Genomic DNA, 24516 nt, shown 5'->3' on the forward strand with positions numbered 1-24516 from the left:
AACAGACTTAGCCTTTATGCTGCAAAAGTTCAGATTGTTCTTAAGAAAAAGAAATTATTCTTCAATGTCAGCCAACAACAAAAGTAAAAATACAAAAATCTATTAAAAGGAAAAAGAAAAAGGTAGTGATATTATTAAAGATAAAGAGAAAATGAGAGTCATTATCTAGTCATTTTGATGTGAGGGCATTAGTGTCCAAATATCATAAAACTAGGAAACAGGGAGCATTAGTTCTTTGACATTCTCAAGTTTCTTACCTCCTACTTTGCTTTTGACAATAGCTGGGAAACAATCTGATATTTCAGAAGTCTAAGTTAGAAGAACTGAACTTTTCTATTCATGTTGTAATGCCTGTTTCCTGCTGGGGGTGGAATATGGATATTCTGTTATTAAAAAATGGAATCTTTCTGTGAGGATGGGGGAGTGCCATATCTTCATTGTTTACTAGCCAGGAGGTTTCAGGTAAAATCTGCCTAGAAGTCCAACCAGCAGATGGAATTCTGGGAATTTATCCACCCTACCCCACAGAGGTGGTCCAAACAGACCTTCCTCTTCTACATGAGAAGTGGCACCTTCACTGATTCTGGACACCACAGCCTCAGAGATATTGCAGACTCTTATTAAGATGTCCAGTGTGCTTGATTAAATTAGCATATTGAGGCTCAAAAATAAAATCCCAATTCTGAGAAATAAAACTAAAACAATAGCAAATAATAATATCCTGCACACCAGGCACTTTGAAGAAGATAGAGCTATAAAAGACATATTTATTGCCTTCATACTAAATTTGAAGGAACAGGACACATATGTTTTCCAATTTGGGCTCTACAAGTGATAAGGACATAGTAGGCTTCATTTCTATAATCATTGTAAGAATAAAGAAAAAGATAATTCCTATAGAAGAACCAACTAGCAATGTGGAAAATAAGCAGTGAAGAAATTCAGAGACTGAAGAAAACAAATTGGTTTGGGATCATTAAGAAAGGTTTAATAGGAATTCCCATTGTGGCTCAGCGGAAATGAATCTGACTAGTATCCATGAGGATGCAGATTCAATCCCTGGCCTCGCTCAGTGGGTTAAGAGTCCATGTTGCTGTCAGCTGTGGTGTCAGTCACAGACATGGCTCGGATCTGGTGTTGCTATGGTTGTGGCATAGGCCAGCAGCTACAGCTCTGATTGGACCCCTTGCCTGGGAACTTCCACATACCTGGGGTATGGCCCTAAAAATTAAAAAAAAAAAAAGAAGACAGCTTGATAGCAGTGAAGCTTGAGTTGAATCTATAACTGATAAAACTGAGATGGATAGAGAGGGATGAATAAGGTTTTCTAGGAAGATGGAAAGTCAGAGGTAAAGGTGTTGTGGTAGAGAGCCTCAAAATTTCAGTAGTATAAAACCATCACACTTTTTTCCTGCTCATGTAACAGTTCAATGCAGACATTTCTGGTTAGTGTCTTTCCTCCACACATGATTCAGATTACTAGGGTCATTCCATCTTGGAGTCCCACTGTCCCACAAGGCCTCGGAGTCTTCTCATCCAGCCAACAGAAGGGAAGAAAGAATTCAGGGACCAAATATCCACTTCTCAAACACCTTGCCTGGAGCAAACACTACACCACTTCTGCTCACACTCCATTGGAAAGTATTAGATGATGACGAAACCTAGATTTAAGCAGACACTGGAAAATGTAGGTCCCGCCTCAGCTGTCACTTCTCAGTGAAAACTCCAGGCTTTAAAGGAGGAACATGCATTTTGTTGGACTGCTTTATATCTCTGTCATACCAAACCTGCCAAGAAGGTACAGAAGGTAAACTGCTCATCTTTTGCAGTCACCCAAGTGGAAGAGTTTCTTAAAGCTGCTATAATAGGCTGGAATATATAGAGCTGGAGCAGATTCTAAGTCAGAGAGTGGAATAATCAAAGCAGCATTTTAAAGGAAAAAACAGACAGTGGTGTCCAGGAGGATTGCAAGTAGAATAAATATTTTCAAGATCAGACAAGAAGGTTGGCATAGGACGTAGAAAACCGTGGGAAGGATTTGAGATATATTCCTAAGTAAAAAAATGAAGTTTATACGTGATTAGAATGGGAATGGGTGGGTGGAGGGTGAAAAGAATGCAGACAAAAGAAAGAGGGAAGTAAAGAAAATGTTGAGCATTCAAACTTACACAATAGTACCACCAAGTGTTAATGAACTCAGGTTTTACTACTCACATCTCAAAAGCCAATACTCAAGAGATGAGCGCTAGTAGGAAGAGAAAGCTTCCTTTACTCAGGAAGTCAGCAGCTTGGGGAGAAGATGGACTCACATCCCAGAACTGGCTCAGAATATTCTGTTCAGCCATTAAAGTTTTTAAAGGGAAAAAGGGAGGTAATATGAGTTAATCATTGAGGTAGGGGGTCAGATTTGACTTGTCACCATCTCCCATTATGTGCAGACTTGTTGACTCCTTGTGATCTTTCTTTAGATTCTATCCTGTTCACATGCAAGATTAATGAAAGGGAAGCTGAAGAGATGATCTAATCATCTGTCAATTACTTATTCTACATTTCTACTTCTTTAATCTAAGGACAAAATCAACAAATTAGGCAATGCATTGTGTGATCAGAAGAGTTGAAAGGTGTGCTTGGACCAGAGGTTAGTTAAAACATACCTTTAAAGAGAAAAGACAAAAGGCCTCCTGTAGAGGGCTGTTTCCTGCAAACAGCCATTTCTTGCAAAGGGCCCCCTAAAAATTTCCAGAAGTGGAGTTGCTGTCATGGTGCAGCGGAAATAAATCAGACTAGGAACCATGAGGTTGCGTGTTCGATCCCTGCCCTTGTTCAGGGGTTAAGGATCCAGCATTGCTATGAGCTATGGTGTAGGTCACAGACGTGGCTCAGATCTGGCATTGCTGTGGCTGTGGCTGTGGCTATGCCTGGCAGCTGTAGCTCCAATTGGACCCCTAGCCTGGGAAAATTCCATATGCTGCGAGTGCAGCCCTAAAAAGTAAAAAAAAAAAAAATTCCTGGGGCTCCCATAGCGGCACAGTGGTTAACAAATCCAACTAGAAACCATGAGGTTACAGGTTCGATCCCTGGCCTCGCTCACTGGGTTAAGGATCTGGCGTTGCCATGAGCTGTGGTGTAGATCGCAGACTCAACTCAGATCTGGCATGGTTGTGGCTCTGGTGTAGGCCGGTGGCTACAGCTCTGATTAGACCCCTAGCCTGGGAATCTCCATGTGCCGCAAGTGCAGCCGTAGAAAAGACAAAAAAAAAAAAAAATTCCAGAAGTCATTCCATTTCTATAGGATTATGGGCATAGTTCAATTTTCTGTAACTTCTTCATGCTGATATAGAGCACAGTATTCTTAGAATGGAAGATGCTGACATCTCTCCTTGCTGACAATTTTAGTTATCCACTTACACATATAAGAAGAACAAGCTAAAAATATTTTGATGTCCACCAAGAAATAGATAATTATGTACAATACTGTTAATCCTATTCCCTCAAGGCCAGTTCTTTGGAATTGTGCTAGCCATAGGTTCTGCACTGCCCAAGATGGAGCAGTTTGTCATGGCTATAGTCTGGTCACTAAGTAGTTTGCCTTTTTCCTCTAGTGTCAGTTAAAGTATCCGTAAAACAACTCAAGAATGCCTGTGACTCTACTGTCCTAATCATCAACTTCTTAAGCCTGTTCTCTTTTGGCTCAAGGAGGCGAGGAAGACTTTAGCTTTTCTGCAAAGAAGAATCAGGGGACATGGAGGGCCCTTTGTACTTGGTGAAGAGGGGAGCCAGAGGGTTCTGCTTGACTTCATAAGGACCAGTAGGAAGTAATTTCAGAGAGAAAAAGATGAGTCCAGGAATATGTGCAAGAGCTCCTTGGGAGCCTCTACGTGGAAGAGTCTAGCTGGTGGTGACACAGGATGAGATGAAGATAAGAAGGGACCAGAATAGGAGGCCTTGTGTCCTGACTCCCACCACTGTGCAATTTTTTCTAGACTATATAGTATCTGGAAGAGGCAAACGAACTATTTTGTGACATGGCAAATCCATTCTTTTTCTCCATCTACACAATCGATACCAATAGCCACAGTCAAATTGATCTGGCTGCAACTCACATCAATTCTGAGGATACTGAAAGGAACGGATTGGCTGTGCCACAGGCCAGCCATTTCGCATTTCAGACATGCCCCCTTCCACCTCAGAGTGATAAGGCCAATGGAGGAGGAATTCAAGGTCCCCAGCCTGTTCATTTTTTCAGGCTCTAGTATCACATTTTTTTTTTTTTTTTTTTTAGGTTCCACAGCTACCTAAGTTTGATGTGAAAATTAAAAATCAATTTTGTTTCCTTTTTTTTAATCAAACCAATATTATTTGACTATCTTCTACATGCAAGGCTCAGTCTTGGATGAAGTAGAGTTTATTAAATGGAGGATACTCTGATAGGAAGAGAAGAAGCATATCAACACACAATTACTCTGCAACTCCACTCAAGCCCCATTCAGTCCTATTAGAGAGAGAAAAGCAATGTCTAAATATGTCCTTTGTGCTAGGCACAGCTCTAGTGTGCTTATATCATTTGCATCTCAGATTAGCCTGGCATAAGCATTCACTCTCCATTTTAGAAGAGTTTAGTAATTTATCCAAAGTGATACATGCCTAGAAAATATAGGCGTGGCAAAGCTTTGAGATGACCCAAAGCTGAGGGTGTTTTGACACTAGATCCTTTCCTATAGATTTAACTAGGCCCATTAAAGCTGCCATGTAAAGCATGTAAAGAGCTAATTTCTGCTGCCATAGGACCAAAATTTTCAAACCAGCACCCTGTCCTCCTTTAATTCTGCCACAGAAAATCAATTCAATAGTTAAGAACAACAAACTTCTCCCTGGACATGTAATTATACTAAAGTGAAACTGAATGATTATTTTGAACCCTGAGTATAATAAAGGACAAGAAAGTAAACACCAATTTATTACTCCGGGGTTCATCAGTTCCGACAGTGATGCAGCCTTGAATTTGCCACAGATTGTAAGATGAGCCCTGGACAAGGCAGAAAAAATATACAATAATCTTCTTAGGAAAGCAAATCTGCTGTGAGATCCAGTCAGTCTGCGGCCCATAAGAACATTTCTCTATACTTCTCCATGGACAAGCTGGACCCAGAGAGCCCAGCACAGCCCAGCAGCATGGTACCCCAAAGGCTTAGAAAGAACACTGAAGTATCCCCAAGATCATGCCCTGTATATGTCCCCTAAACGCAATTACTTGAGGCAAATGCCATGTCAGGGCTGGCTAGCCAGTTTGGAATCCAACTGGCCATCCAAATACGGTTAGGCAAAGAGGTTCCAGATCTCAAGTCAATATAGACAAAGATTAAGGAAAAGCTGAAGAGAGAAGAAGTGTGAGGCAGATCCAAAGGGCAGCAGAGGCTCTGTTGTTTTTATCTGGTGTCATAGCAGAGCCAGAGAGGATTTTAAAAGCTGGCCATGGAGCAAGAACGTATTTTACCTTGCAAGCTGAAATATCCACAGGCTGTGAAAGATCAAGGAAAATAAAAAGAATACTGTCATTGCAAGGGCACCACAGAGAGAAGCACCATTTCAGAATCACCCCTGAAACAAATAATAGAAGGAAGCTCCATCAGTTTCTCTGTCTAAGCCTTCACTATTCTCCCTCCCCCAGAACACACTCTGGGTCAAGTAGCAGATCATTTCTTTTCTAAAACTGACTAGAATGTGTGCCCTTTCTTTGTATTACATTTCCTCAACACCATAAAATAAACAGTACTATGGAGTGTTTTAATTTCCTATCATCTTTGGAAAATCATGCTAATAAGACATTTAGTGAAAAGAGTAGCTGCCCAGTAAGTGGCAATAATCTTTTATGAGTGCCACTATGAAAACTATGAACGAACATGTTGACCTTGAAATTTCAGTCTTACCGTGAGCGTAAGAACAATGACACAGATATTCATTTAGATGAATGCTTACCATGCTTGGCCTTATCATTTTGAGCTCCCCACATTTCAATTTTCCTAGTTATGCTCAGAAACTATGGTTTGTGATGGAAAGCAAAGGAAGGATACTGTTGCCATGGTAGCAAAAACATTTTTTTTTCCCTTCCTCAAAAATAGTATGTTAGAGACCAGTGGGGGAAAAAAATGATGCTAACTGCACTTGGAGAGAAAATTAAGTTTAAATACAAGTTCTTATAATTTTATCAAGTGCTTTTTATATATCTTTCCATCTTAATGTGCAAGGATGCCTTACGAGGGCTCACTAGTTAAAGTACAGGTTACTTTTTTCTGCTTTGACCAGCTTCTCTGACATACGAATATATCATTTAAAATCCATGAAGGAATGAGTGAATAGTCCAGATTGACAACTGTATAAAATGATATTCAAAATAAGTTTTAAAAACTGCCTTAGCTTAATATTGTCTTAAAAAATGACAAGCAGCTACAACAACCACAACAAAAACAATGGCTGTTTTCCTTCGAATTCCTTTGCCTGTCATTCAAACAGGACATTACCCTTTTCAGGACTGGTTGGCTTAATGTACCAACCTGTGCTGCTCACATTCTTTAATGCATTTCATTTTGGTGACATTATTTTTACAGCTACTACATTGGCTTCTTGCAAAATAAAATCCCTAAAACTTTGCTCTTTTCATAGAGCTGTTGACATTTTTAAATAAGAGGACCTAACACTCTGCTGCTGCCTTAATTCTGCAAATTACTTTCCCGCCAAATTCACACACAAGCCATCCATTAGAATAGCAAACACTTCACAGCTGTTGTTATAGCTCTTGTATTTCCCATCCTCAGCGTATTTTCCCTCTTGTGTACTAAGACGAATGTCAGTGTCAGGTCTTTAGAGGACTGGGTGATTTTTTACTTCATATTTGAAAACATATTCTTGCTTCTTGTTTCCATTCCATGTCAGAAACTCTAATTCACAAGTGTTCATTTTCCACACAGATGCCCTTGAGAACATCAGCCCAAGATGGGTTCTAATATAATTATCATCTGTAAATTATCATATATAAATGAAATTAAGACATTCCTAATTGTATTATTCATTCCTTTTACTGTGTTCATTTTATTGATGTATTTATTAAGATTTATTTAGAAATGAATCTATTCCCAGGTTTTACCTCAAAGCCAGTCTATTCTGTGAGACATAGCTCCCAAATAAACATCTTCTATTGAACAAGAATGAACAAACCAGTTACTGTCTTACAGGGACCAATTATATTATCCTTTCCTGGGAGAAATAAAAAGCACAGTCATGAAGCTAGGTTTCGCTAGGTTTGGGGAAGACTTTTCTGTCTTGCCAATGCTTTTCTTCAGCACCAACTCAGGGCATCACTGTCTTTCCATTTGTGATTATAATCAAGTGTGTTTAGAATATAAGAAATCAGAATGGTCTTTGGAGAATAAACTTATTAGGTCTATCCCAAGCCCCTATAGCCCTTCAGCCCCTCCCCCCCCAATAAAAAATAATAATAAAGCAACATTTTGGTTCTCTGAGGAACAGTCACAGTCAAAGGAAGTCTGTTAACTTGAACTCATTGGAAGTAGAAGCAATGAAGTGAAGTCAAGGGTGGCAGCTTCCTGAAGCAGGAGGGCTTCCGAGGAGTAATGAAGACTGTGTCTCTAAAGAGAGCTCTGTCTTTTGAAAGTCATTTTCTGCTTTCCCCCATCTTTATGATGTATAAATTTATTGTTGGTAATTGTACTTTGGAGTGTGATTTAAAACTGTGCTTCAGCCAGGGCCTAAAAGCAGTGTAGGCTCCAAGCCCATTCCATCTCTGGCCTCATCTGTGAATGCTGTCAATAGACATGCCAAAAAATGATGCAAATGGTTAGAAACAATGGGCTACTATTGCTTTTTTGCTATTAGCCTCTCCCTAGCACTCACATTGATTCTTTTAAATGTCTCATGAAGGATACGCTGGAATGAACTGGGTGCTATATGCTGTTAAGATACCTTAAATGGAAAGAATTATTTCTGCAGGAATTCTAGGGCATGAAAATAAATTATCGAGGATGAAAGGTGCTCAAAAAAAAAAACACTCATGTCAAAATAATTATATGATGTCTTCTGAAACTAAAAGAGCATGCATTATCACAGAGGCCAACTTGCCAAATCTCACCTTAACCACACTATACCTGCTTCTATATTAAACTATGACAATATTGAGTCCATTTAATTTTGAAAATAACTATCTTCCCAAGTGCTCAGAATGCATTAGAAATTCATGTCATGGAGTTCCTGTTGTGGCTCAGCACAAAGAATCCAACTAGTATCCACGAGGATGCGATTTCCATCCCTGGCCTCGCTCATTGGGTTAAGGATCAGTGTTGCTGTGGCTCTGGTATAGGCTGGAGGCTATGGTATATGTGGGCAGTTGCAGTTCTGATTTGACCCGTAGCCTGGGAACTTCCATATGCCATAGTTGTGGCCATAAAAAGCAAAAAAAAAAAAAAAAAAAAAGAAGAAAGAAAAAAGAAAGGAAAGGAAAGGAAGGAAGGAAGGAAAATAAAGGGAGGAAAAAAGAGAGAAAAAAGAAATTCATGTCATGAGCCAAACAGATGAGACTAAAGCAGGACTTAAGGCTAAGAAGATTCAAATGTCCCATCGGGTAACTTTCCACAACAGCCTCATGTACTTCATCTCATTTTTAGGTTTCAGCAAAAACATGAGGGTGACAGGACACAAGCTAATCAGTTAACAGCCGTGTAGAGTACAGCCAGTAAATCGAGAAAGCAGTGAGACAGGTGAGAATGCAGCCATGCACACAGCAGCAAAAAGAACTAGTACCAGCACCATTTTCCCCAGGCTGACCTGGGCCCTGTGAGCTATTGGCTGCTGCTCTTTCTCATGCCTTCTCTTCAAGTTGCTTCTCCTTAGTCTAACTTTGCCTCTCCTTCTGACAAACAGCATATTTTTGGTAGAAAAGCATTTTTACTCAACCTTCCAGAAAAGTGTTTGTTTGTTTTTTCACCCTGACCCTTTTACGCCTCAAATTACTGAACTTGGCTTCTTCCTTGCCTCCAGCATTTTTCCGATGTGTCAATATCCAAATCCTCTTTTTGGATATTTCACTGGACCTCTAGGTAGAATTGTACATTTCTTTGCTGGAAATTCTATTCTTTAATTTCTATAATATTCCAAACTTTGTCTTCCTACTTCTCCAAAGGTCTCTTCTCCTCTTTAGTTCCTTAAACATTGTTATTCTTTGGATACCATCCTTAACCTTCTCTCCTCCTCACTTTGCACCATTTCCTAATGACTTCATCCATTACTGATGACTTGTGGGTCAGTATTTCTATCTATAGCCTGAGTTTCTAACATATACACAGAAATTGCTGAATCTGTGGTAATAGCCATATGAATGACATGCAAATACTTCGAACTTAGTATACTTTGAACTTAGTATATCCCCACTAAACTCATTATTTTCCACCCAAATTTGCTCCTTTGACATGTGATTTCTTGTCATCATCATCTATTCAGCTGCCAAAACTAGAATTCTCAGAGTAATCCTTGACTTTCTTTCCTCAGTTTATATATCCAATTAATCTCCAGTGACAGAAACTGAGAGTAGGCATTTAGAAACTTACATAGTAATATGACATTGCTGCAGCATCCAGCATTTTATTTTTCTAATTCATTTTATCATCTGTTTAATGATCTACCTAATATTTTTTTAAAAGAAAGAAGAAACTAGCACTTTAGCATGGATCATTAAAAAGCACTGATGTGGAGTTCTCTTATGGTGCAGTGGGTTAGGGATCCAGCACTGTCACTGCAGTGGCTTGGGTCGCTGCTGTGGTGTGGGTTTGATCCTTGGCCCAGGAACTTCTGCATGCTGCAGGTGCAGCTAAAAAAATTAAAAGCACTGATGGAAATCATTTAGGCCATTTTAACCTCCTTTTCTTGAGAATACCAAGGAAACAATGGACACGCTCTCCAGAAAATAACTTACATTGCATTACTGTATAACATTTGCACATAATATAGTTGGTTCATGGATTCTCTAAAACCCATTTGTAGCTCAAATTCAGAACCCTTAATTCAAGTTGACAAAGTCTGGAATTTCCTTCTCAATAGCTTCCTTTGTTAGTTTATTTATTGTGATAAAGTTTCCAGATGAGCTTTAAAAACCTGGCACTCATAGCAAGAATGTGGCACAGATGTAATTAATCATCTCAGAATCAAAAACTGGGGGTATCCACCCATTGTTTCCAAGATCTTATGTGACTTTTAATAGTTTCCTCAGGTGAATGGAATAATTAACGAGAGAATAATAGAAGAGTTATGCCATAACCTAACTATTTATTAGGTGGATTATAAATTTTTGAGACTCAGACCCACAGTTTATAGGAGAAGAGTTGGCACAATGATATAATGGTCCTATTAATGCTAGGGAACTAGGGAATCAACTTTAGCAAATGGAAAGCAGTAGACGAGAGTCCATCCCATTCTATGGCATATAAAACAGATCATTTGTCTGACCACAAACCTTCCCTCACTCCAAATGAGAATTTCATGCATCTCACATAGACGTATAGAATCCAAAAAATTTTTTAAAGTAAGTATGTTGGAGTTCCCATTGTGGTGCAGCAGAAATGAATCCAACTAGTATCCGTGAGGATGTGGGTTCAATCCCTGGCCTCGCTCAATGGGTCGGGGATCTGGCATTGCCATGAGCTGTGATGTAGGTCACAGACACAGCTCAAATCTGGTATTGTTGTGGCTGTGGTGTAGGATGGCAGCTGCACTTCTGATTAGATCCCTAGCCTGGGAACTTCCATATGCCATGAGTGCAGCCCTAAAAAGCAAAAAAAAATAACATATAAAAATAAAAGTAAGTATATTATTTAAATAATAAAGAATGGAAAATAAAGTTGAAGAGAACATGTGCTCTCATAAGGGCCGGAGCCACAACTACCTTGTCCTCCCCTGTAATCCAGCATCCATCACAGTGTATTCAGCAAATGCTCAAGATAAAGGCAAGGATGGCATCAGTACAGATGGCGTGCATGATTGCTGGAAGGCTGCAGCCCCTTGACTTTCTTTGCCATCAAAGCAAAGAAATAATCATGTCTAAGATTTACTTTATCCATAGATTGGATCTCCTAGGTACTCAGGGGAGTCACTGCTTTCCTCCTGCAGATCACCCTAAAGGAGGCACTGCATCCTGTGGTAGTTACGTTCCCTATGATCAAGAAACATGATCAAGAAGACAAGTGCTTCTTACAATGCCCTTCAGGGCAAGCTGAGTATGTAAGATCAAAGCACAATTCAGTAAACCTGATTCCAAAGAAATGCCCCCTTGATGGTGCAGCTTAATCCAAATATAAAATTTGGACATCCAATCCAGGGGTTTGCAAATGAAGCCTCACTACCTATTTTTAGGAAGAAAATTCTTGGAGCATGGTTGCACCCATTTGTCTACGTATTGTCTGTGGCTGCTTTTGAGAGTTGAGCAGAGTTGAGAAGTTGCAACGGAGAATGTTTGGCACACAAAACCTAAAATATTTACCTCTGGCTGTTTCCATTAAAAGTTTGTTAGTCTTTGGTCTAGTGGAATACATAGACTGCTATCTTTAGTTCTCTAAAATTGAGTTTAAGAAGCACAGAGTTCAGTCTTATATTCAAGAAATGTCTGCCAAACAGATATATCATCAGCTTAGGGTAGATCTATGTGATTTGATAACAGCTGTGTGGAAAAATTGTGTTGACAACCTCAGCCTCAGCTTAGCCACTGGATGTTTATCCTTTCACTCTAAGTATATTCCTTGAATAAACTTGTAGTTAAAAAAGCATTATATAGGTGGTTAACTTTCCCAATTAAACTTTGGTCCATGTTTCTCTCTTATGCTCCAGAATTAAACTCAAGTAACCAATGGAACTTAAAGATGTAAAATAAAAGACTTTGCAGAGAAATGGAGTCCAGCAGTCAGAGAAGAATGTAAACAGTTCTGACAAAAAGAACTTGAGGTGATTAATTAGATGTGTCACTAGATCTCTGTGATTTTCTAAGCACTGGTTGAACTTCACAGTCAAGGTAAATAAAAACAAAGCCTTAAAAACTGTTGATAGTTTTATAACAGTCTGCATTAGTAAGGGTAACAGATAAGCTCAAACATCTCAGCAGCTCAACACAAGTTCATTTCTCACCCATGGTCCAATATAGACATTCTTAGTCAGTAAGCAGCATTCTCCCTGAGGTACTTTAGAGACCAGGCTCCTTCCACGAGCACAGAAGTGCATGAATGAGAGTTTCCCTGGGTTAGGACTAGAAATGGCCCACATCCACTGCACACATGGCCACATCTAACTGCAAAGGAATCTGGGAAATGCAGCCTAGCTCTGAACCCAGACTATAAATAGTCAGCCAAGCTCTCCCATACCCCCTGTCAAAATATGAAACCCAATTCAAATTTGCTCTGCTGATCTGAAGGATGCAAGCAATTTTCCAGGGATTAAATCAAGAAACATCTCTGGAAAGCATACAAAATATCATTAAAATATGCAGGAAAGAAGCTTTAATCTACTGACCCCTAGTCTTTTCACCCAGAAGAGCTGTCATGTGTATGCTGACCCCATCTCCCAGTTGGACAACTCAGAATACACTCTTCACTGTCCTCTTTCACACTTTATACTTGACATCATAGTTAGCTGCAGAACTTATCTCTTTAGGAAATACTAGCAATACCGTTAGATATGCCACTAGTGAATCAAAGTGAAAAACTATGATCCCTAACAATTAAGCCCTGAGGTCACTGCAACTATCTCTTTTTTGCTGTCCAATACTCACAGACCCTGCCAGCTTAACAGAGATGCTCTTTGCTCCGACGCTTGTGCTCTTTGTAATTAATGGGTGTTTAATGCTTCAACAAGGTTCTAAGCTGATTACCGCAGTCTTATCTTCTAGTGTCAGGATATCTGTTTACTTCTGCTAAACAAAATGCTTAGACTCCTCTGATGGACCAGGGCCAGGCCTGCTATAGGCCCAAAGATGCAGTAGGAAACAGGGCACAAAAGTACACTACTGTGGCACAGCCAGGATTGCCTTATATGGTGGTAGGTAGACCCTAGCACACTGACGTGAGACTTACACCAGCCTAACAGCATAAAAACTGTGTACACTGCTCTAGCTTTCTTTAACCTGGAGGATTTCTCTTCTCATGACGGCTTCACTGGCCCCTGAATTATGGACTCACCTCCAAAAGGAAGTGAAAAGGCATCTGAGACTTGGATTCATTCATTTACCTGTATCCTGATTTCATATAAACTTTGCTTGCTGTTTCAATCAAAACCCAAAGTGAAGATCATTTTAATTAAGTGTACTCTATTATTCTCATCATTCTTCTAATCAAACATAAACTTTTTCTTGGCCATGCCCATAGCATATGGAAATTCCCAGGCTGGGGATGCTACAGCAGTGACTCAAGTACTGCAGCAACAATATCAGATCTTTAACCAGCTGTACCACAGGGAACTCCCTCACATAAACTTTCTAAGTAAGGTCAAGCTCAGGTTCATTATGTACTTAACTCTAACTTCTCTTACAAATTCTTGGCACTTCTCACTACCAATCTGCTAGATTTTTTCCATTCAGATGTCCCAAAACAATCATGCTCAACTTGACAGTTTCTACCCCATGTTTCTCCCTATTAGAACTTTTTTAAATTTTTTATTATTCAAATGAATTTATCACATCTGTAGTTGTATAATGATCATAACAATCTGATTTCACAGGATTTCCATCCCACAGCCCAAGCACATCCCCCCACCCCCCAAACTGTCTCCTCCAGAGACCATAAGTTTTTCAATGTCTGTGAGTCAGCATCTGTTCTGCAAAGAAGTTCCATCTGTCCTTTTTTCAGATTCCACATGTCAGTGAAAGCATTTGATGTTGGTGTCTCATTGTATGGCTGACTTCACTTAGCATGATAGTTTCTAGGTCCATCCATGTTGCTGAAAATGCTGGTATTTCGTTCTTTTTGATGGCTGAGTAATATTCCATTGTGTATATGTACCACATCTTCTGGATCCACTCCTCTCTCGATGGACATTTAGGTTGTTTCCATGTCTTGGCTTTGTAAATAGTGCTGCAATGAACATTGGAGTACATGTGTCTTTGCAAGTCGTGGTTTTCTCTGGATAGATGCCCAGGAGTGGGATTGCTGGATCAAATGGTAGTTCTATGTTTATCCCTATTAGAACTTAATTTAACTATACTATCATTTGTAGTTACCTGGCTTTGGAACAAGAGTCATGATTCACTCTTCCCCGTCCTCCTTGGTCCTTTACATTCTAGAAGCCACCAAAGCTATACTAATCCTTTTCCCAGAGTGCCACACTGCAAAAGGCTGAATTAACCCTGTTTAATTTAAGTAGAATCAGAGTTCATTCAACAATGTTGGGAAAATTCACAGAATGCCTAGAATGACCAGAGAATGAAATCAGGGAACCAGGAACTGAGGTAGGAGGTAGATGGGCTTCTAGGCTGAGAACAGCTGGGATTTGCTAGGCTGAGTAAATTGCCTCCCTTTGACACTTCAAGGAGAAAGTTAATGGCAGGAGCAGAGCTCTGCTGGAGTGAAAAGATAAGACCACCACATCAATCACTCATAAGGTCAAGAAGACCTCCCCAACTACACATGTGCAGAAAGACTTCTTGGGGCCAAAAAGGGGGGAGATGCTAGACCATAATAGGTTGTGCTAACCTCCTCTAAACTCCCTGCTGGAATCCATCTCTGCTAAAAGATGCACATGTCTATCAGAGAGGGTCCTGGATCATGTGAGAAATAAAAGATAATTGGCCAAAGGAAAACCAAGGAAGAACTGCCCCTATATAAGTGATTTAATCCACCTCTTTAGCAAGCTTCTCACTAGTAGGGGCACCCACAGTTCTCTCAAGTGTGCTGTTTTGCTTCTAAACTGCTTCCCTCTGTGCTCTCCCATGTGTGCTATGCTTATAATAATAAACTTTGGCCCGGTTTTACAGTCTTTGCCTCCTTGAAACAATCTTGCTTTCAAAGCGGGGCAAGAATCAGAGCATTTCTGCTTTTAGCCACTAACTACTGATGGCCTAGTGGCTAGTGTTCCTAGTTTTCACCCAGGCTGCCCAGGTTCATTTTTTTTTAATTTTTTTATTATAGTTGGTTCACAATGTTCTGTCAATTTCTGGTGTAGAGCAAAGTGACCCAATTTCATATATACACACACACACATTCTTTTTCTCACATTATCTTCCATCATGTTCCATTCAATTCTTGATAGCTTGAAGTGAGTTCAATTAAAAACTTGCTCAAAGATATCACTCACTGCTGTCTCTCCCAGATCAGAACAATGCCCTAAATTGTGCTGCAGCACCTATCCTTGGAGGATGCAACTGCCACCATCCCAGGTACCAATCACAGCAGTTCTCATCATAGACACTAGAATGTTGGGCCTGGATGCTCTTTGCCAGAACTGTTGCTTCTGTCTATTGTCTCTGGGAAATGGGTACAAATCACTCCATTACTGCTACTACTGTCACCACCACCCTTACCAGAATGGATTCTGCACTGTCCTCATCTCTTCATATCACTAACGTTCAGTTTTATGTCTTGGGTGGATGGATCTTGTTGATAGAGCTCTGCTTCCGCAAGGAACCACAAGAAATAATGGGAACATAAGAAAGTGGTTCAGATGCTGAACATCTGAGGCAGGTACTAGGCTTACAGTGCCCATTCTAAACCCATTTTGTCGTCTACATCCCATTTTGTTAGAAATTCTTATAGCTCAGTTCCAACTCATAACATAGAAGTAATGCTCTCTCTTCTGTTTTATTCTCTTTATTTTAATATAAGGCTGGGTCTTTGTAGGGCATTGGTCATATGTATGTTATTCACAGCCATCTCAGTTGCAAATAACTCAGAATCTGATAACTGGAAGTAAAAATTAGAAACTAGCTCACTGAGAACTAGAAAGCTGTTAGCCTTTAAAATACTGAAGTTCCATTGTGGTTCAGCAGGTTAAGGACTCGACATTGTCTCTCTGAGGATGCAGGTTCCATCCCTGGCCCTGCTCAGTGGCTTAAGGATCTGGCTTTGCTGCAAGTTGCAGCATAGGTGGCAGAAGCAACTCAGATCCAGTGTTGCTGTGGCTGTGGCATAGGCCACATCTGCAGCTCCAATTTGACCCATAGCCCAACAGCTTTCTTACGTCACAGGTGCAGCTGTAAAAGGAAAGAGAAAAAGAAAATACACTGGTGAGACATTTGGTCACACTACTCACCTGCTGGATGCAGAATGCAGAGCAGGCAACACCAAGATAATGTTAGATGATATGGAAGAAATTCTCCATAAAATTGGCATCTGCTAACCCCTTGCTCTTTTCAGTCATGTCCTAAAAGAGAAGGATGAACCAGTGAATAGCTAAGAATCCCAAAAAAAAAAAAAAAAAAAAAAAAAAAGAGGGAGGGAAATACCAGTTTGCTAAAGGAAGGACTTTCTGCCTGAAGACTGCCGTTGAGCTTTGGTAAGAGCCCTATGATACTCAGCCCCACATGTTTGAAAAGGTCAAATCATCTACACTATGAGACGTAATTAAGCAATGGCTGGAAGGAACCAGTCTTAGCAATACATAGGTCTGTGGCCCCAGAGCTTTTTCAAGCATTGGAAAAGATGGTAAGAGTTCCTGTTGTGGCTTAGCAGGTTAATAACTCAACATAGTATCCATGAGGGTGTGGGTTCAATCCCTAGCCTTGCTTAGTGGGTTAAGGATCTGGCATTGCTTCAGGCTGTGGCATAGGTCACAGATGCCGCTGGCATCCAGTGTTACTGTAGCTGTGGTGTAGACCAGCAGCTGCAGCTCTGGTTCGACCCCTAATACAGAAACTTCCATATACTGCATGTGCAGCTGTAAAAAGAAAAAAAATATAAAAAAGGAAATAACCTAAATGTCCATCAAAAAATGAATGGATTAAGATGTTATATACACACACATATAGAGAGAGAGAGACACACACACACACAGTGGAATACTACTCAGCCATAAAAAAGAACAAAATATTGCCATTTGCAGCAACATGGATGGAACGAGAGACTCATACTAAGTCAGAAAGAGAAAGACAAATACCATATGATATCACTTATATATGGAGTCTAATATATGGCACAAATAAATCTTTCCACAGAAAAGAAACTCATGGACTTGAAGAACAGAGTGGTGGTTGCTAAGGGGGAGGGGGAGGGAGTGGGATGGACTGGGAATCTGGGGTTAATAGAGGCAAACTATTGCATTTGGAATGGATAAGCAATGAGATCCTGATGTATAGCACAGGGAACCATATATAGTCACTTATGATGGAACATGATGGAGGATAAAGCAAGAAAAATAATGTATATATGTATGTGGGAATGGGTTGCTTGGCGGTACAGTAGAAAATTGGCAGAACACTATAAACCAACTATAATGGAAAAAAATTAAAATCATTTAAAAAAAGAAAAGAGAGAAGAGAAAAAAAGAAAAGAAACGATGGTAGAACTAGAGGTGAGATTGACCCTACTTCTTTGATTGCATTGTTAAAGACCACACTCCACACTTCCAGGCTTCTTACCCTGTTTGGCTGATGTTGCTCTTTTGTAGTGGATAATCCTACTGATACAGGGCCAGTCAGAATGACAAATGGACACAAACCACTTTGGGAACTAACTTACCCTTACTACATTCCATTCTATTCCAGATGCTTTGCCTTGAACTTCAGATTCCAGCAGGAAGGTTGGCACTAACCTGCCATTATCCTGCCTTCTCCTTTGGCCTCATAAACTACACTGCATTTGTAGCAGATCCTCCAGCACCCAGCACAACACCCGACACATAATAGGTGATCCATACATATTTATTAGAACATGAATAAGTGGAAATAGCATTGGCAAAAGAATCAGGAAATTATGTACCAGCCCCTATCTGGCAGGTTCAAAAGCATGAACTTAAACAACTCTGATAATATTTCTGGATTTGAGGATTTTTCAGTCTGGAAGAATAATCTATTTATCGCCTACTGAGAGGAGTGTATGTGAAAGTCCTTTCAAAATTATAAAACATTATAAAGACTATTGTTTTGGTTATCATTATAAAAAATTGCATGGAGAACAAAATTAGGTTACAATATAAAGTAATAGCATAGAAAACACTGACTGTATAACTCCACTCTCAGGTAGACAATTCAGAAAGCATATTAAAAGATATTAGAAACATAATCACCATTTAATTTCCAATGTTAGGACAGGACCAAAAGATAGTAGTTTGGGAGGCAGAAATAACTATCTGCTGCTTATTGTGTCATAACATAATATTTACTCTGTAATTACCTGGTCAATATTTACTTGGTGATTACATATCTTTTCACATGGTTGCTTGAATCCAATAAAATAAAGGAAAAGCAGTTATCTTGATTTTCCTGGGGGATAGATTGGACAAAGATAAACTTTCTTGAAGGTCTTCCTTATTGGCTTCTTTAGCCCTGAAAATTGCTAATGTTTTAAAACCATAAGGAGCTTTTGCAGCATATGCTTGCATTTGTGAACTTCAAATTTCAAAATCAATCCCCAGCAGAAAAAGGCTGGCCCTTTGTTTGAAATCCTCTCCTACCTGTCTATACTCCCACTATGTAGGCCAGTATTTTTGAATACAAATAATACTGCTTGCATTTTTAAACCTGTCACATAATGTGATTGAAGATAAAGACCAAAGTATTTGAGGCTGCTTCTAAATCCCAAATCCCAAAATTCTGAAAAGACTACTAATGTGGATTTGTAGTTCTCTAAAATTGTCTTACAGAATGTGGGGAAAGACACTCTAAAATCTTCTGTGCTTTTATTTTTCAGCTTTGCATTGTAAAACATCCCTTGTGAATTCACAGAAGGTTTATTAAGGTAAGTTGGGACCATTGTTTACTTTCAGAAGATAAAAGAGTCTGCCTAGTGAGAAAACCCGAGTTGCTTCAGAAAAGCACCTCAGGATCCAAAATATCTCCAATCTGAAATGTGCCACCATTCCCAACTATGGCAGATTTATTGTTTTGCAGGTACAGCAAAATTTACTTGTCTTGTATTTAGGAAGCCATCTGCTCCACTTAAGGCATTTTAAGAATTCTAAAACTAAGGCAACTAAATTTGGATAAACAAAACTGAAAGAAATCTATTTGAAGGAGAGGAGTTCAGACAAGAAGGAAAAAGAATACTATAAAGCTTCTAAGCACTTGAAAACCCAGCTTCTCTGCTCAGTAGGCTTGAAGATGTGAGGGGGGGGAGATTTAACTGATTGAGTTTAACTTGAAATCCTATTGGATATTGCTATACTTAATGAATCATGATCACTCTGTTTCTATGTCTGAGATGGGCATGATGAAACAAGTAAATATTGGTTAAAAAAATACAACCTAATGGCATGTCTCATACCATCTTTATTATTGAATTAAGACCAAATAACATGTACACCATTCAAGCCCAATACTAGCATTTCCTTCATATATTTTTTTCTTTTTTGGCCACATTTGCAGCATATGGAAATTCCAAAGCTGGGGATTGAGTCCAAGCCACAGCTATGACCTGCGCCACAGCTGTAGCAACCCTGGATCCTTAATCTACTGCACTGGGCCAGGGATCAAACCAGCACCTCCACAGAGACAAGCCAGATTATTAACCCACTGTGCCACATTGGGAATGCCTCTTTCATAGTCTAGATACTCATGTTGCAACAGAAGAAAGGGTGGGGGAAAAACTGTAATTGTAATGTATACATGTAAGGATAACCTGACCCCCTTGCTGTACAGTGGGAAAATAAAAAAAAAATAAAAATAAAAATTAAAAAAAAAAATCCCTTAGTCTTGCAGGTTACACTGCAGGGAGAAACAACAGCCAATAAACTGAGAAAAATATAAAAAAAAAAAAAAGAAAAGGGGTTCGTGTGTTAAGAGGCATTTCCTTAAAAAAAAAAAAAAAAAAAAAAAAACAGCACAGGGAATTAACCATTGTGGCTCAGCAGGTTACAAACCTGACTAGTATCCATTGGGATGTGGGTTCAATCCCTGGACTTGTTTAGTGGGTTAAGGATCCAGGGTTGCTGGGAAGTATGTTATAGGTTGTCAACCCAGCTTAGATATGGTGTTGCTGCGGCTATGGTGCAGGCTGGCAGCTGCTGCTCGCATTTGACCCCTAGCCTGGGAATTTCCATATGCAGCAGGTGTGGCCCTAAAAAGCAAAAAGCAAACCAAAAAAAAGATACGTGGCAGCAATGTACCACCAGAGTCTCTCTAGTCCTTTATTACTTATACTTCATGTATTTCCAAAAAGGAAACAAGGCCAAGTAAGCAAAGTTCTGTGTGTGTGTGTGTGTGTGTGTGTGTGTGTGTGTGTGTGTGTGTACACACAGATGCACAGGGAGCAGGAAAGGGGACAGTAACTGGGGCAAGTCAGTATATAGCTATGCCTATGAACTCAGCACAAGGAAGCAATTATATTTCTTGCAGAAAGGGGAAAAAACAAAGCATAATGATTTTTCAGAGCTTGTTTTATTAATCACTTTTACAACATACAAATTTGTTACCAGAGGAATCAATAAAATAACATGTCAAGCACAGGCTCTAGCACATAGAATATTCAATATTTATTAATTAATTCATTCACTCATTCATTCAACAAATATTTATGTGGCACCTACAAAGGACCAGGTTCCGTTCTGCTAAATGGGATTCTGCAATCTGAAAAAAAATCTATCACTTGGAATTTTTAGGGAAGAACAAACAAAATGTTCATGGGTAGACCCCAAACATAGATTTACAATAGACCCAGAAGCTTACAGGTGCCTTACATGCCCATCTCTGATAAAAGTCAAATTTTGATTCTGTGAAGGCATTCCTACACAGAGCTAAAGTATTATAGCATAGACACGGAGGTTTCTAGAGCTTGGACTTGACCCAGTACCAGAGCTAAGAGACTCTATTCTGGAAGAAAAGTTTGGCAGGAAGCCACTGAAGAGGGTTCTCAAGCCTGATATCCATGGCGTTTTCTGAAGTTCACATATTTTGCATTGTTGATTTAAAATCTCAGTTTGCTTCAGGTAATAGCAATGGAGATGTGATTCCAAGGCCTCCTGACAAGAAATATCTCTCCCACTTGGTGACGAGGCACCTGAAACCTGAAATTCTACTCAGAGATTTATTGCAGTGCGAAAGAAATGTTATTCCAGCATCCTTTGTGATACTTCTAGTATCATGCTTCTTATACCTGGTTTGTCTGTCTTTAGTGGATATGAGCATATTTTACTTCCTACTCCATAACCCCAGAACCCAGCACAGCACCAAGTATATGAAATGAACTCAAATGTTTATATAGCAAATGAATAAATACATAGTTTCCAAGGATGCAATTCTTTACCAAATGGTAAAGATCTGTCCATAGATTGCCCGGACAATATGAATACCATAGAGACCGACACGTCCTTGTCCTCATCAGCAGTTGTGAAGGTACCTGCCAGCAGCACCAAACTGCCTTCAGGAAGAAGCATTAGATCTGTTCAGGCACTCAAACAAATTTGTCATTAAAACCCCAGAGTCTGACAATACAAAGCTGAAAAATACTACCTTTTCCTGGAGAAGTTGAGGGCAGATATTATCAATCATCTACTTCTACTATAAAACAATCATCCCATGACTCACCCTGCACTTTCATGGGCCCCAGGAAGCTTAGCTACCAAATGCACTCCTGACCATTAAATCAATTCACATGTGAAATAAAATAGTTGGTTCAGAAGGCCTTCATCTTAGACAAGATTAAGAAAGGGCCCAAGAGTCTAAAACCATGGTCCATCCCCTTGTTTAGTGAAAATTATGGCATCTAATTATAAGCAAATTTTTTACTGTAGATCATAAAACCAACTGAAAACAATTCATCCATCAATTAAATTAAAAAAAAATAAATTTTGAGTGCCGACTAAATGCCACAGGGGTGGAAAAAAAATACTGAGAGTCTCCATTTTACATGACCTAATAACACAAAAGGGTTACTTTTCATTGTTGTACATAACAATTCAGGAAAACAAAAGTTTAAGAACATCAGGTCTCATACAGAAAAGAAAAAAAATCCATAAGAAACAGTTAAATGAGGTATCAATAGTATCTCCTTAGGATACTTCTTAACATTTTTAAAGGACATTTAAGGAGAGAAGCAATTATTGTTTTTATTAAAAATACACATGCAAATGGTAAACATAGCCCTGGCAGCCCCCATCCCTAATCTCACAGCACAAGTTGGCAACTTCGAATTCTTTAGACTACTTTTAATACCAACTTCCATGGTTTTTTGTTTTTGTTTTGTTTTGCTTTGCTTTGCTTTTTAGGGCCGCGCTTGTGGCATATGGAGGTTCCCAGGCCAGAGGTCCAACTGGAGTTACAGCTGCTGGCCTACACTACAGCCACAGCAATGTCAGATCCAAGCCATGTCTGTGACCTATACCTCAGCACATGGCAATGCCAGATCCTTAACCTACTAAGCGAGGCCAGGGATCAAACCTGCAACCTATGGTTCCTAGTTGGATTCGTTTCTGTAGTGCCACAATGGGAACTCCCCCATATTTCTAAATAACATTAAACTGTGTCCTAGTTTACCAATTTTACTTTATTTTCTTAATTTTTCATTTTTTATTTTTTATTTTATGATTTTTATTTTTTCCATTATAGCTGGTCTATAGTGTTCTGTCAATTTTCTACTGTACAGCAAGGTGACTCAGTTACATGTACTTGTATACATTCTTTTTTCTCACATTACTATGCTCCATCATGCGTGACTAGATATAGTTCCCAGTGCTATACAGCAAGATCTCAGTGCTTATCCATTCCAAAGGCAATAGTTTGCATCTATTAACCTCAAATTCCCAATCCACCCCACTCTCCCTCTCTTTCTCTCCCCCTTGGCAACCACAAGTCTGTTCTTCATATATGTACACAATAGAATACTACTCAGCCATAAAAAAAGAACAAAATAATGCCATTTGCAGCAACATGGATGGAACTAGAGACCCTCATACTAAGTGAAGTTGTCATAAAGAGAAATACAAATACCATATGATATCATTTATCTGGAATCTAATATATGCCACGAATGAATATTTCCACAGAAAAGAAAATCATGAACATAGTTTACCAATTTTAGATATCTATTAATTCTCTTTGTGGTAGATGAGCATTGATCTCTTTATTCCACTACCATATTTTCCTTTCCAAATTTTCCCAGCATATTTATTTTACAACATTTTAAGTTAATCATCAGTATTTGCTGCTAAGCAATATTAGAGAGATGTATTATGATCACATTTTATTTCTTGTGCAATTTCATTTTTTATCAACAAAACTGTCTTGTTTTTCATTTACTTCAATGTCTCCATCTATGATCCTTCCCAAATATTCCAATTCATCTGAGAAAATGCATCAATTTTGTTTTCCACATAGTTCTTTGTGTAGCTCATTTGGTCTTTCATATTAGATTGTGGATCTATTCCATTGTTCTCTCTCATGTCCTACACCACTTTCTGCCTCCTAGACTCTATCTCCCTGCTCCAGTCAGCTGGGGTTACCCTTAAAAACTGCTGTATAATATGGGCAGCAGGCACATGAAAAGATGCTCAACATTGCTAATTATTAGAGAAATGCAAATCAAAATCACAAGAGGTATCACCTCACACTGGTGAGAATGGCCAGAATCAAAGTCTCCAAATAATAAATGCTAGAGAGGATATGGAGATAAGGGAACCCTCCTACACTCTTAGTGGGAATGTAAGTTGGTGCAGCCACTATGGAAAGCAATATGGAGGTTTCCTTAAAAAAAAAAAAAAAAAAAAACTAAAAATAGAGTTATCTCATGATGCAGCAACCCCACTCCTGAGCATATATCCAGAGAAAACTCTAATTCAAAAATATACATGCAACACAATATTCATTTCAGCACTATTTACAATAGCCAAGACATGGAATCGACCTAAATGTCCATTGACAGAGGAATGGATAGGCACATAAATATGATGGAATACTACTCAGCCATAAAAAATAATGAAATAATACCATGTGTAAAAATATGGATGGGCCTAGAGATTATCATACTAACTGAAATAAGTCAAAGACAAATATCAAATGATATCACTTAGACATGGAATCTTAAAAAAATGATACAAATGAAATTATTTACAAAACAGAAACAGACTCACAGACATAGAAAACAAACTTACAGTTACCAAAGGGGATAAGGCGAGGGAAAGAGTAAATGTAGTTTGGGATTAACAGATACACACTTCTATATATAAAAGAGATAAACAACAAGAATGTGCTGTATAGTACAAGGAGCTATATTCAATATCTTGTAATACCCCATGATGGAAAAGAATCCAAAAAAAGAACATGGATACCTATATGTGCATAACTGAATCTCTTTGCTGTACACCTGAAACCAACACAACATTGTAAATTAATTA

General features: G+C 39.0%; 1 long non-coding RNA gene across 1 annotated transcript in view; it reads right to left on the minus strand.

Moving 5' to 3' along the window:
* LOC110260405 overlaps nucleotides 1-24516 on the minus strand; it is a 59320-nt gene that overhangs the window by 7975 nt on the left and 26829 nt on the right. Inside the window, exons 3-4 of the long non-coding RNA XR_002343651.1 lie at nucleotides 18366-18454; nucleotides 16288-16398 (exon numbers count right to left, since the gene is read on the minus strand). This is a non-coding gene — a long non-coding RNA (uncharacterized LOC110260405). The remainder of the gene's footprint in view (nucleotides 1-16287; nucleotides 16399-18365; nucleotides 18455-24516) is intronic.

The sequence above is a fragment of the Sus scrofa genome, chromosome 1, assembly GCF_000003025.6.
Source record: "Sus scrofa isolate TJ Tabasco breed Duroc chromosome 1, Sscrofa11.1, whole genome shotgun sequence".
In the NCBI taxonomy this organism is placed as follows: Eukaryota; Metazoa; Chordata; class Mammalia; order Artiodactyla; family Suidae; genus Sus; species Sus scrofa.